The sequence below is a fragment of the Mauremys reevesii genome, linkage group 3 (genome assembly GCF_016161935.1).
Source record: "Mauremys reevesii isolate NIE-2019 linkage group 3, ASM1616193v1, whole genome shotgun sequence".
Taxonomy (NCBI): domain Eukaryota; kingdom Metazoa; phylum Chordata; order Testudines; family Geoemydidae; genus Mauremys; species Mauremys reevesii.
Window position 1 is genome coordinate 145451452 of NC_052625.1, and position 15020 is coordinate 145466471.

General features: G+C 45.9%; 1 long non-coding RNA gene across 3 annotated transcripts in view; it reads right to left on the bottom strand.

Annotated features, from left to right (window-relative positions):
- LOC120400857 overlaps positions 1-15020 on the bottom strand; it is a 44406-nt gene that overhangs the window by 13394 nt on the left and 15992 nt on the right. Inside the window, exon 1 of one of the 3 annotated variants that reach the window (XR_005596116.1) lies at positions 2600-2685. The exons of the other annotated variants lie outside the window; for them this stretch is intronic. This is a non-coding gene — a long non-coding RNA (uncharacterized LOC120400857). Of the gene's footprint in view, positions 1-2599; positions 2686-15020 lie in introns of those variants that run through there. 3 annotated transcript variants of the gene reach the window in all.

Genomic DNA, 15020 nt, shown 5'->3' on the forward strand with positions numbered 1-15020 from the left:
TCAGAAGAATTTTCCTATTGATGATTAGCCTATTCTTTCTTCTAGTTCTACTGTGCTTCTGGACAGCAGGGAAAAAGGACAAGGTGACGTACTGGCAACCTCTCCCTTGTCCACTGACAGACCAACTGTGCCTTTAGACTTTTCTAGAAAAAGCACAGCTATTACAGGGTGATATGTGCTGGCAACCTCTCCCCTGTAGGATGCTAAACCACAGTTGTTTTGGGAAAGAAGAAGAAACACTCACTCCACTGACATTGCCAAAGTCCAGGAATTCCTGACTAAAAGGACATTGAGAACTGACCCTGGTGAAGAAACAAAGAATTGTACACTGGCAAGGAAGAAATTTATGGGACCCATGATTGGGAATGTGGTATTAATTGAATTTTGGGGTTTAATCTACAGGCTGTGCCCTGTGTTTTGGATAAATCCTTCAGTATGTATTGCCCTCCCTAATTGGATTTTAAATGACATTGCCCTTATCAAGTTTTCAAATCACTTCTACATACCCAGATTGCTCACAAGGGGCTGCCATTAGATTAGCACAACAGAGGGCCTGGGTTATTTCCTCTGGAAGAAAGAGGATTGAGCAGATCCCTGTGGGCTAGGGCCAATATCTTAAAAGACAAGAACATGATAAGAAATTGGGCCAACTAGAAAAGGCTACTAGCCTTATTCTTGAAACTCAGCTATCTTAAGTACAGGCTGGAGTTGGTGAGTTACATGTCATTTCAGCCCTTAGTTCTATGACCCAGAAGTTACTGACAGAGATGGTATTGCATATCACTGAGGCTGGGAAGGTATTGCAGTGGGATCTAGACCAGACTTGGCCCACTGCCCTTACAGATGCATCAGGAGTACCATCTGATCTGTAGTCATGAAGACATACTTGGACACTTTCTGGATGGAAGTGGGGACATTCAGAGTGCTCCTTCCAAGCATATGGACCGGTTAGGGTGGGTGTGGGCTCCCACATACCGAATCCTGCTGGGTCCATGGGGAGGATGCATGTGGAACTAAATTATTCACCAAGACATCTGGGAAATTAAACCACTTGGTATACCTACCTGATTTATAGTCAGTGTCCCAATCCCTTAGTTGTTAAATGAACATTCCACTCTTTTGTCCATGCATTCATTCCTGGGTTGGGGGTGACTAAGCTCAAAAGAGCAGTTGTACATATATCTGTAAAGCTTCATTGTTTTTGTTTTTAAAGTTTGAGAAAACTCGCCAAAAGTTTGTTGAGTATTCTCAAAGGGGGGAATTGTTGGTGCCACTAGGCCTGAGTAAACCAAAGTTGTGACTTTGGGCCTGAAGTGAACCAAAGTTCTTACATGCTGTGAACTTTAACCAGCCTAAGATGCTAACAGACTGTAAGCAAAATGTGTAACTGTCAGCAATCTCAGCTTGCAAATGCAGGAGTTTAAAACAGCAAAAGCGGCGGGGAGGAGGGGGAGAGGGGGAAGGAAAATCTGTATGCGTTTGTTCTGTCAAGGCCAGAGATAAGCTTGTGGATGAGAACCTTTTCTAACACGCTGAAATGTAATGCCTAATGTAGCTGCTGCTGGGAAGGGAGGGGTGAGGGGGAAAACCGAACAAAAGGCTTACACAAACAAGGGGGGTATAAATGTTGGGACCCCGCCTGTGAGCGGGCATACAGGATTTGAGAATGCTTTTCTCCCTGGCACCTTTATTTGGGCTCAAATAAACCTGGTTTTGCTTCTCCACCCTGGTGTGATAATTAGTGCGACGCACACCGGGCAACGAACCCTGCTGTTGCTCCGCCTCGGGCTCTTTGAGCCGGCAACAGGCTTACTAAACTTCAGTTTAAGTTAATACTTAGGCAGAAATAACAATAGAAAAATTATACCATCTAACTATGCCTAACCTAAAGCCATTACTAGAAAGCAGAAAAAATGCAGTATTCTAAGTCTCCTAGTCTATTAATAGGTTCAATGAACTTTTCAATGTCATTTACTGTGCATGGAAAGAACAGCTCTTCCCTGTCATGAAATTAATCTCTTTAATGATACCACTATTGATGTACATAAAATGCACATTTTCCAGGTTTAAAGTAATGTTAGGCCATTCCTTATGCAACGCGTTAGATCGTACCCATTTTAGTCAGACTCAAAATGAAAGAACAAGTGCTGAGTGCGTTGCACTTATCTGCCTTGTGAAAATCTGTGAACTTTGAACACATTAAATTGGGCAAATGTGTATTTTTTTATTGTTCAGTACAAGAGAAATAACTAGTGGTACAATTAATATATCTAAATCCTCATGGACTCACATAACATAATTATAATATTTATAATATTTAACTAAAATCTTATGCATTCATCATTGCCACAGGCATAATTTTTTGTTGATTTTTATTTTTCCTTGAGTAGGATATTTCCCTCCCGCCCCATTTTTACATTTACAATCTAGAGTTTAATTTGAGGGGATTTTTACACTGTGTGAACAGAGGATTGTTCTTGATATGTTCCTTGAGAGAAATGTTTAGCACCATAAACAACCTATTTATTGTTTCTGGAGTGCCTACAAAATAGTAGGCACATTACAAATATAAAAGAGAGTCCCTGAGGATAATATTTACCTTCCATACTGAGGAGTTATGAGGCTAAGTTAAGGTTTTGAGTTCTCTGAATGGAAATCATCAGAGAGATATAGGATAAAGCAAAGTATATTACAAAACATAACAAATAAAAATCCAATAATAATTATTCTATTAGCAATATGGGTAACAGAGAGAAAGTAGATTTGGGATCAGCTATTATCTTAAGTGAAAAGCTTGAAATTTGGGTGCCTAAAGCTAGGCACTTCGATCCATATTTAGGAACCTAAACAAGTGGCCTGATTTATTTGCCAGTTAAGCAGGCCTTACCTGTTGTGTATTTGGTTGTCATGGTTTTTGTTGCTATGGCAACTGAGTTAGATTATTATGGGTTAGCTCAACCGGTTTCAACCGGCTGAGTGAGCTCTCTGTATATCTGTAAATAAAATGGAGGTTTTGGTTAGCTGCCTGCTCTCTGGCCTCAAGTGATTGCTTCCTACACCGGCTGCCCCAAGGACTTAACACTGGCGACGAGGATGGGATCCTGGTGCTGCTCCAGTAACAGAAGGAAGTAGAAGTCAAGGTAAAGAACAAACAAACAAAAAAAGCTGCTTGTTTGCACTGACTGTGAAAGTGAAACTAAAAATCATGGCTACTCTGACCAGGCCCCTGGAGCCTTTTGATGAGAATACAGAGCAGTGGCATGTGTATACTGAGCGTTTTGAGCTTTTTGGTATTGCAAATGACATTACAGAAGCGAAGAAGGTGCCAATATTCTTAACTGTTGTAGGGGCTAAAACCTACTCTCTGCTACGCAGCTTACTGCACCCTGTTAAGCCTGAGACTAAATCTTACAGTGACATTGTGGAAATCCTGGGGTCTCATTTCTCCCCAAAACCACTGGTAATTGCTGAAAGATATAGGTTCCACAAAAGAGACCAAAAGGAAGATGAAACAGTTGTACAATTTGTAGCCATTTTAAAAAAGCTAGCAGAACACTGTGAATTTAAAGAGATGTTAAATGATGCCCTGCGTGACAGGTTAGTGTGTGGCCTCTGCAGTGAAGCTATACGGAAGCGCCTACTGACAGAGGCTCAGCTTACATTACAGAAGGCTGTTGATATTGCTGTCTCCATGGAACTGGCTACAAGGGAGGCACAATACATCAGTGCATCCCCTAGGGTGCAAAAAGTGTCACAAGAACTGACCCACAAAACGGTGAAGAGTCAAGAATGTTACCGCTGTGGTAAGCTGGGTCACCAGGCATCAGAATGCTGGTGTAAGGACCTGGTGTGTCGACACTGTGGCAAAAAGGGACACATTGAGTATGCCTGTAAACAAAAGAAAAAGAAGCCTGTGGTCTGGCCGACAAAAAGAGGAACCTTGCATACCCTAGAGCAGACCCAGGATGATCAAGGTGACACCTCCTCACAAGAGAAAGTGCCACTGCATGTTTTGTCTTTGGCAGTGGGCTCACATGAATACTGGGTAACCCCTTTATTGGAGGGCAAACCTATACGCATGGAACTAGACACCGGTGCAGCTGTCTCGCTGGTTCCTGAGACTGTGTATAAGGAAAAGCTACAGCATCTTCCGCTTAAGGCAACAAAAACTGTTCTGAAGACGTATACAGGTGAAGCTGTGCCCATGTTGGGCACTATTGATGTTAAGGTGGAGCTCAATGGACAGGCAGCTAAATTGCCACTGTTTGCCCAGCCTTAATGGGTAGGTCTTGGCTTGGGAAGATTCAACTGAACTGGGCAGAAGTGCACCGGATGACTAAAGAAGAAACCAGTCTAACCCCTATTCTAAGGAAACATGCTGCTGTTTTTGGAGATGATTTGGGAAGTATGAAGGGAATCACTGTGACATTGAACATTAAACCTGACAGTCCACCAAAATATCTGAAAGCCCGAACTGTGCCATATGCCATCAGGCCAAAAGTTGAAGCAGACCTGGAGCGCCTGGTCACCAATGGAGTCCTAATACCAGTTACCCATAGCTCATGGGCCACTCCTATCGTTCCAATCGTGAAGAAAGATGGCTCTCTCCGGATTTGCGGTGATTTTAAAGTCACTGTCAACCCAGTGTTGTGTGCAGAGCAATACCCGCTTCCCCGCATCGATGACCTCTTCGCAGGCCTGGCTGGGGGACAAAAGTTCAGTAAGATTGATCTGAGTCAAGCATATTTACAGATGCATCGTCGATGAAAAGTCCCAAGAGCTGTTGACTATTGTGACTCATAAGGGGCTTTATCGATACTGTCGCCTACCCTTCGGAATAACATCTGCTCCCGCCCTGTTCCAGAGGGCTATGGACCAGATCTTGTGTGGCTTGTCAGGAGTTCAGTGCTATCTGGATGATATCCTGGTCACTGGAAGAAATGAAGAGGATCACTTAAAGAATTTAGAGGCTACCCTACAAAGACTGGAAGAGTATGGCCTACGAGTTCGCAAAGACAAGTGTGAATTCTTCAAGCCCTCTGTTGAATATTTGGGACACATCATTGATTCTGCAGGTCTTCATAAGGCCCCTGCAAAAGTTAAAGCTATTGTGGAGGCTCCCCCCCTCGAAATGTAAGCCAGCTGCGCTCGTTTCTAGGACTCCTGAACTATTATGGAAAGTTCATCTCACAGTTAGCCACACTGCTAAAACCACTTCATGAGCTCCTTGGGCAGAACAAGGCCTGGAAGTGGACTGAAGCCTGTGATGTTGCGTTTAACAAAGCTAAGGATGCATTGCTAAATTCTGAAGTTCTAACGCACTTTGATCCATCCTTACCACTGCAACTGGCCTGCGATGCCTCCTTATGGAGTGGGAGCAGTCGTGTCACATATTATGCCTTCAGGAGAAGAGAGACCTATTGCTTTTGCTTCACGCACTCTAAGCAAAGCAGAAACTAACTACGCCCAAATCGAATGTGAGGCATTAGGAATTGTTTTTGGAATTGGAAGTTTCATCAGTACCTGTTTGGGCGAAAATTTACTCTTCTCACAGACCATCGACCTCTGACATCAATTTTGGACCCTACACAGGCATTCCCCCATTAGCTGCTAGTCGTATGCAACGTTGGGCATTGTTACTTTCAGCACACACATATGAAATCAAATATCGGAAATCCACTCTGCACGGCAATGCAGATGGCCTCTCAAGGTTGCCTTTGCCGGTCAAACACCAAGATAGTGCCCAAAAGGAAATCTTCTACTTTGAACAGGTAGAGAATACACCCATCACTGCTACTCAGATAAAGAAGGCAACTCGCGTTGACCCAGTATTGTCCCACGTTATGGACCTGGTGATGCATGGAAAATCTCGACAAACCTCTCCGGTCTCATCCGACCTTGTTCCCTACATGTCCAAGCGGACGGAGTTATCGGTCCAATCTGGTTGTTTGTTGTGGGGGAGACGTGTCATTATTCCACCACCACTGAGATCACAGATGTTAGAACAGTTACATTCCGGTCACTGTGGAATAGTGCGCATGAAGGAAATTGCACGAAGCTATTTTTGGTGGCCTGGACTGGACAGCGCTATTGAAGAGAAGGCAAAAGCTTGTATGTCATGTCAGGGTGTGAGGAATGCACCCCAGTGGGCACCCCTACACCCATGGGACTGGCCTGAAAACCCGTGGCAACGTATTCACGTTGACTTTGCTGGCCCCCTTGAAGGAAGCATGTTCTTGGTGGCAATAGATGCCCATTCTAAATGGCCAGAAGTCTCTATAATGCAGTCCACTTCTGCAGAGAGTACTATCCAAAAACTACGAGGACTCTTTAGTCGTTTTGGTCTGCCAGAACAACTTGTGAGCGACAACGGACCGCAGTTCGCTTTCTCAGGAGTTTCAAAATTTTATGAAGGCAAATGGGATACACCACATCACGTCAGCACCATATCATCCGTCCACCAACGGATTAGCTGAAAGATTTGTGCAGACAATGAAAACGCTTTGAAATCAGCAAGGGGACAACACTCCATTCAAAAGCGTCCTGGATACCTTTTTACTTTCCTACAGAAACACACCTCATGCTACGACCCACGCATCTCCGGCCTTTCTAATGATGGGACGACAGCTGCGCACTTGCTTTGATCTGCTGAAACCTTCTGAACCCCGACAAATTGTGCAACATCAGCAGCAATATCAAGTCATCAGACGGGCACCCAGAGCAAAAGACCGAACCTTTAGCCCAGGACAGCCAGTTTTGGCTCGGAATTATACTTCCAGAGCTAAATGGGTTCCGGCCACAGTCATCACTCAAACAGGACCTGTTTCCTACACAGTCCGGACTGCAGAGAATCTTACCTGGCGGCGACATGTAGATCAGCTGTTGCCAGGTCATGCCAGTCCTCAGGACCCATCTGCACTTGAGGGGTCTGACTTCACCTCTTCTGGTGAGGGACCGAATCACGAGTCACCTGTTTCTGACTGTTCTCCTCCATTACTGCCGGCGGCTGAGATACCCCTTTGCCCAGCACGAGCTGATACCACCTCCTCACCTGTTCGTGCCCCGGACCCTTATCTTGGTCTCATTTCATGTTTATCTCTAACTGGTCCTCTTTATTAGTGACACCAGCCTTGATACCACTTAGTATCCTAGGGAATGTCTACACTGCGATTAGAAACCCATGCCAGCGGTCTGGGGCTCGCGCTAAGTGGCTGTTTAATTGAAGTGTAGACATTCTCCTTGGGCTGCAGCTCAAGCTCTGGGACACTCCCACCTCACAGGGTCCTAGAGCTTGGACTCCAGCCCAAACCTGAACACCTACACTGCAATTAAATAGCCCCGTGAGCTCCAGTCAGCTGGTCAGCTGTGGGTTTTTAATTGCAGTGTAGACATACCCTTACTCTTGCATTTACTTCCAGGCTGCAAACACTTTCCCCACTCTGTTTGCCAAGCCATCTCCCCAGGGGCGGCTCTACAAATTCCGCCGCCCCAAGCCGGGCGCCGGTCCCGCGCCTCCGCAGGACCTCCCTCAAGACGTGCCGCTGGTCCCACGCCTATGGTGGAGCTTCCGCAGTCATGCCTGCGGGAGGTCCGGTCGTCCCGCGGCTCCGTTGGACCTCCCACAGGCATGACTGCGGAAGGTCCACCGGACCCGCCTGCCGCCCTCCAGTTAAAATGCCGCCGCACGCGCGCGCTTGGCGCGCTGGGGTCTGGAGCCGGCCCTGCATCTCCCTTACTACATTCAAATCTCTCCTAAAACATTAGTTTTGCCATCATGTCCACAAGAAATGAGGGGGAAGAAAGGTAGCAACAACATTTATTAATGGAGTTATTGGGATGTGTGCATGACTGACTACAAAACCGTGTGATATTATTTGACCATCCTACCCCATCCCAACTTTAGTCCATTTTTGTCTCTCACTTGTGTCATGTCTAGTCTAGACTGTAGGCTCTTTGGAACAGAGATAATGGCCTCTACTGATTTTTGTGAAGCACTTAGTTCATCTCTAGGTGTTAGTAAGTAATTTTTAGAGGCGCTAAGCACCCACAACTCACAGTGCATTCAAAAGGAGATCCTCATGCTCAGCACCACTGAAAAATCAGGTGGTATATTTAGATGCCTAAATGTGAATATAAGTATCCAAACCTAAAAACGTTATCCATTGATTTAACAAAGATGAACAGAGACTGAGCTCAAAAGGGCACCAGTAACAGGGCCGGCTCCAGACCCCAGCGTGCCAAGCGCGCGCGTGGGGCAGCATTTTAACTGGAGGGCGGCAGTTGGGTCCGGTGGACCTTCCGCAGTCATGCCTGCGGGAGGTCCAACGGAGCCGCGGGACGACCGGACCTCCCACAGGCATGACTGCGGCGGGTCTGCTGGTCCCACGGCCGTGGAACTGCGGAAGCTCCACCGTAGGCACGGGACCAGTGGCACGTCTTGCAGGAGGCAGCGGAATTCGTAGAGCCGCCCCTGACCAGTAAGTGTCTGATTCTTTTTTTAATACAAAATAATTAGCAGTGCATTTTACGTCTCAAGATATATATTTGATACCAGTATTATAAACATATAGTTTGGTTGAGAAAGGCATGGTGTTTAAACGACCTCCTCATTCAATGGTATTTTGATAACCATCAGTGCACTTTGCCTAGATACTAGGACTAACCTCCCAGGTAAATATCTTATGTATTTATTTTTAAGTAACATTTTCATTTTCTGGCCACAGCCAGTACCTGCACATTGCTGTGACAATCAGGCTTCCTTCCACTAAAGATAAAGAGCATATACTGTAATGGATCACCCCCATTATCTATCTATCTTCAGGAGCTACTGCTCGCATCTTGATCACAGCATGAAGTAATTTGTCTTCATGCTATGTGGCAGGTCTACTGTTCTGATATTTATTTCCTTGGCTTAGTTTTCAAGGGTTTTGATTGTTTTCCATATTTTTGTGATCTTTTATTGAGGTGGAAGCAGCTTTGATGAGTGTGGGTAGTGACAGAGTCTGACATAGCCATAAATGGACCTGCAAAGAAATGGGAAAAGTTCCATAGACCAACAAACATAATGTCCCCCACCCACACTTGGTGAAATGGCTCATGGATTGTCTGCAGACAGCACCAGGCCTTCAGGAGGCAGTGACTGTGCTGGGGTATGAGTTTCAGTGGCTGGGTAGACCAATTTTCTTCCCTGACCTCAGGGCTCTTCAAGACTCTCACAGGTGGGAGAGGGAGACAGGGTTTTCCCAAGTGAGCATTCTCATACCATGCACTAGGAAATATGCAAGTGAGCCTGCAGGTATTACTGTTGGCTAGGGTTCCCTGTATCAGTTCTGTTTGCAGAGAGTGTAGGTGAAATCCTGCCTCCACTGACTTCCATGGAGAAAGGCTTGCATGGTAGAATTCCAGAAGGTACAACACTGGCCATGCCTTTTTTTCTTCAGCAACACACTCCCTCACTTCCCCACTACATTACCCTCTCCCACACTTCTGGTGCAATGATTTGTATCCATGAAATATGGGATACTGTGTAGGCCCTGGCCCTCCCAGTCTCACACTTCTGCCACACTACAGGCAATTATTTACTTCCAATTAAGGCACAGCAGGTCACTTTGTGCAGAAAAGCATTTTGTTCAGAGCTTATAGTAGAGAATTGGGAGCAAAAGGCAATGTACATTTATGCTGTTTGCAATAGGGTTACTGACCTCCCCTCAGTGGGATAGCAGTCTCCACTTTTTTAAGGCTTGGCAGAAAAAAAATCCAAAAAATTAAACCTCAACTCTTAAAGACCTCATTCCTCTTCAGCAGCAATTAGTCTCTCAAGCCAGCTGATGAAAAAGGAGACTAACTAACAAACAGGACTCTCCTCTGTAGAGTAGCCATGTAGACTGTGAGAGTGGGGATAGAGATAAAGGAAAGAGTCCATGTTCCTTGTTCAGATTCCATACCTCTCCTTTGGGGAGGAAGTTCCACTCCTCCTTTCAAGGAGCAACTCCCTGCACTACTGAAAGCCTTAGGTTCTTATAAGGATGACGTTAGGCTGCATGGCTGTTGGCTCCTTCCTTCAACTGCCACAGCTGTCAGCCCTTTGCTGCATGTCTGATATATAACTCAGTCCCTACAGACGCTTCTTCTCAATCCAGGAAAAGGGCTCAACCCCTTCATGGTTCACATCACAGTCATATATTTTCAAACCACAACAGAGTATTAGATCATCTAGTCTGATCTGTACAACACAGGCCACAGAATTTCATTCAGCTATCCTTTGTTTGACTAAGGCACATGTTCCAGAAAGGGATCCATCCATCTTGATGTGAAGACATCAAGAGATAATTCCTTGTTTGCCTTGGTCATTTGTTCCACTGGTTAATCCTTCTCTGTTACAAATTTGTGCCTTATGTTTAAGGCTATGATTTTGGCATTTTTTATTAAGAGTCACGGACAGGATGTGGACAATAAATCACGGATCTATTGAAGCCAAAGCCTGAGCCCTGCTGGTTGGAGCTGAAGCCAAAGCTCGAGCCCCTCCCCCTGGGACTGAATTATTGGAATTTTCAAGAAGTCAGGGAAGTCTTGTAAAATCACAGAATTTGCGACCTCTGAGATGGATTCATAGTCTTACTTATGTCTAATATGAATTTGGCTGGTTTTAGTTTCCAGAAACGGGTTCTTATTATGACTTTCCTTGCTAGATTAAAAAGGGCTTTGCTACCTGGTATTTTCTTCCCATGAAGGTACTTATACAAAATAAACAAGTCACCTCTCAAATCTTCTTTTTGATAAACTAAACAGATGAACAGCTCAGTCTCTCACTGTAAGTCATTTTCTCCAACACTCCATGAGATTTTGTGGCCCTTTCTACTGTGGCCCTCTATAAATTTTCTATAAGCTGCGTGGCCGTGTAGCAGGCTCTAAAGGTCCATGCAGCCACAGGGGCCTGGAGAGGAGAAAGGCTGGGGGTTGGTGGGGAGGGGAGCAAGTTAGGGCATGCAGGGCTGCTGCATGCCTCTCCCCCAGCCCCGGAGCTCTGTGTTGCCAGCAGGGAGAGAAGGGTCCCTCCCCCAGAGCTCTGTGCTGCTGGCGGGAAGAGAGGGGGTCCCCTCCCCCCGAGCTTGCTGCTGCGGGTAGGGAGAGTAGTGCATAAGAGGGGGAGTCCTCTGGCCCCAGGGCAGCCTGCACCCCAAACTCCTCATCCACAGCCCCACCCCAGAGCCCAGAGGTCCAGCTGGAGCCTTCACACCCCACCCAATCTTCTGCCCTAGCCCTGAGCCCCTTCCCACACTCTGAACCCCTCAGCCTCACCCCCACCACACATCACCTCCATATTGGTGCACATAACAAAATTCATTCTGCACATGGATATAAAAAATAGAGGGAACATTGCTGTGCCCTTTCCAGTTTTTCAGCATCCTTCTTAAAACGCACCAGAACTGGATGCAGTATTCCAGTATCAGTCTGACCAATGCTGTAGACAGAGGTAAAAATCACTTCCCACCTCTTATGCACTATTCCCTTGTTTATACATCCAGGGATCATATTAGTCTTTTTGCCTCCTCATTGCATTGGGAACTCATGTTTTTTGGTCTATGAACCCCAACGTCCTTTTCACAGTCACAGCATTCCAGAATACAGTCCCCCATTCTGTAGATACAGCCTGCTTCCTAGTTCTTAGATGTTCTTGATCCAGGTTGCAAGGTTGCTGAGGTAATATTGTGTATAATTAATATACTCCCCCTTTGTTGCATGTCAGCCTACTTCTCTGCTGAAGCACAGGTCAGAGCTCAGTCTTTCAGGACTTTAAAAATAAATAGTTTTATACAGCAGTGGCCCCCAAACTTTTCAGGGTTCTGCCCCCTTGCCCCATCCATGCACCCCCCTCAGGAGTGGGGCCAGGGCTCCCGTGGGGGTGGGGGCCACGAACAGGGGTAAAGGCCAACGCTGGGTTTGCAGCTGGGGATGAGTCCTGGGGCCAGGAACGAGGCTGCGGTTGGAGGTGGGAGTGGGAGAGGGAGCAGTGCCCTGGCCAGAGGATGAAACTGGGGCCGGGGTTGGGGGCAGGGCTGTGGTTGGGCCGCAGTGAGGGCTGGCAACTGGGGCTGCAGCTGGAGCATGGTCAGGGGCCAGGGCCAGAGCAGAGCTGGGAGTAGAGTGGGACTGGGCCAAGGCCCCACCTCACACCCCCAAATGTTTCTCTAGGGGGGTGCACCCCACAGTTTGGGGACCACTGTTATACAGTGTTAAACTGCTAAGAGAGAGTACTATATAGTTTCTTAAAGAATAACATTGAACACACAAACATTTGCAGCCAGCATTTGGAATACTTCTGAAAACTTTTCTTAAACAAGTATTTTGTGTTAATGCTATTGTGTTTTCACACATTTCCACATTTTATTGCTGTTATATAAGTTTCAGTGCAAGATATACCTCAGTGTGTGTGTGTATGTTATATGTGTTTATATATATATATATAACACACATGAACACTCTCTTGTTTTTTCACACTCTGTCCTATAACCTTTTCACAGAGATGATCTCTCAGTCTCTGCATGTGGCATCGACAGTGCATGTGTGTCACTTTGCATATATCTATACTGCACTTAAACACCCACATCTGGCCTGTGTCAGCTGATTTGGGTTCGGGCTGTAAATTGCTGGTGAAGACATTCAGGCTTGGGCTGGAGCTTGAGCTCTAGGACCTCGCAAGGAGGGAGGGTCCCAGAGCCCAGGCTCCAGCGCAAGCCTGAACATCCACATCACAATTTTACACTCGAAGCCTGAGCCCTGAGAGCCTGTCAGCTGGCACAGACCAGCTACGCGTGTTTAATTGCAGTGTAGACATACCCTTTAGCTCAGAGCCAGAGGTGGATGACAGTCCCACAGTTCCCCTCCAAACTCCTCAGAGTTGTCTTTGTCTTTAGGAAAATGCAGATCAAAATGCCTCATGGCCAGCAGCAATTCCAGTTAGTACTTGGCCATCTCCTCAGCTTCCAGCAAGACAGGGAGTCTGTAGTCTAGGTCCAAAGTAGAACAGGCTCTGAGACACAGCTCACTCTCCCACCCCACATACAAAATCTCATTCCTGCCCTGTTCAGCAGCTGAGCTCTTAGTGTTGTCACCCTCTATTTATAACTTTCCAACTACTGAGCCCTAATTAGCTCAGCTCTCAGATGGTGGATGTGTGGAACCTGTTGGACTGCTTGCCCTTAATGGAATTCCTCTACAGAATTTCAGAGACAGCTACAAAGTATGCCCTGTAACTTCCACACCTCTCCTGTGGGTGCCTCTGGACCCATCTAAGTGCTGTGCCCTGCTCTCTTCCTTTTTATGGAAAAAATTTGCTGTAGTACAAGCAAGTAGGTTATATATGAAGTTGTATTTGGCTCTATGAGAACACATTTTGTTTCAGTGGGCCCAACTTACCCAGTGATCCAGATCCCTTTGTATGACTGCCTTGTTGTCATTATTTATCACTTGGACTCAGCTTGGGACGGGACATACACATCTATTCAGAATGTTAGTTTAATAAATAATTTAATTAAAACCCTTCAGTAGAATAAATCACATAGAATTATAGGACTGGAAGGGCCCTCGAGAGGTCACCTAGTTCAGTCCCCTGCACTTATGGCAGGACTAAGTATTATCTAGACCATCACTGACAGGTGTTTGTCTAACCTACTCTTAAAAATCTCCAATGATGAAGACTCCACAACCTTCCTAGGTAATTTATTTCGGTGCTTAACCACTCTGACAGGATGCTTTTCCTAATGTCCAACCTAAACCTCCCTTGCTGCAATTTAAGCCCATTGCTTCTTGTCCTATCCTCAGAGGTTAAGGACAATTTTTCTCCCTCCTCCTTGTAACAACTTTTTACATACTGGAAAACTGTTATGTCTCCTTGCAGTCTTCTCTTTTCCAGACTAAACAAACCCAATTTTTTCAATCTTTGCTCATAGGTCATGTTTCCCAGACCTTTAATCATTTTTTGTTGCTCTTCTCTGGACTCTCTCCAATTTGTCCACACCCTTCCTAAAATGTGGTGCCCAGAACTGGACACAATATTTCAGTTGAGGCCTAATCAGTGCAGAACACAGCGGAAGAATTACTTCTCGTGTCCTGCTTACAACACCCCTGTTAATACAGTGCAGTATTGTGTAAAAAAAAAAAAATCTGTTAGTGAACTTTTGTCCTGTTAGGGTTACCTTATTTCAGGTTCCCAAATAGAGGACACTGCTGGGAGGAAGGGAAGCTTGAGCAGAGGGCATACAGCAGCTGCCAGTGTCTGGCCACCCAGCTCTGAAGGCAGTACTGCTGCCAGCAGCAGCGCAGAAGTAAGGGTCACAATAGCAGAGCCCGTGCTAGGCATAAGCAGACTAAACAATTACTTAGGGGCCAGAGCAGTCATGGGGGCCCCTATTTTTTTATTATAAACACTGGCCTGTTTTAGTATTGTGTGAGAGGAGCCCCCCCATATATTCCCACTTAGGGTCCCTAGTGGGCTAGCAACGGCTCTGGGCAATACCATACCATACCATACCACCCATGCTTCTGCACTGCTGCTGGCTACAGCATTGCCTTCAGAACTGGGTGACTAGCCAGCAGCGACCACTCTCTGGCTGCTGAGATCTGAAGGCAGTGTGGAAGTAAAGGTGGCAATAGCAAATCACGAATCATGAGTTCATATTTCAAAAATCCACCTGGATGGAGATCGGAGGACCAAAAGAGAGGTCATGTCCAGGAAAACTCGGACATATGGTAACCTTATGCCTGTGGATTTTGAAATAGTAAGGATTTGTGAAGAGACAAAAACATGGAATTAATGGATCATGAATTTTGAGGGAGGAGGGTTTAGATATGAATCCCTGTACCTAAACGTATGACTACCATTTTGAATACAGAAGTGGCTTATTTTGGGGTTTGGTTGGGATGTGGTCAAAATATTTCAAAGGCAGGTGATCTGACTGTTCAACAGGATACCACAGGAGTGTGGCTGGGATGCCTCCAATTCAGCAATCAGCTGCCACCAT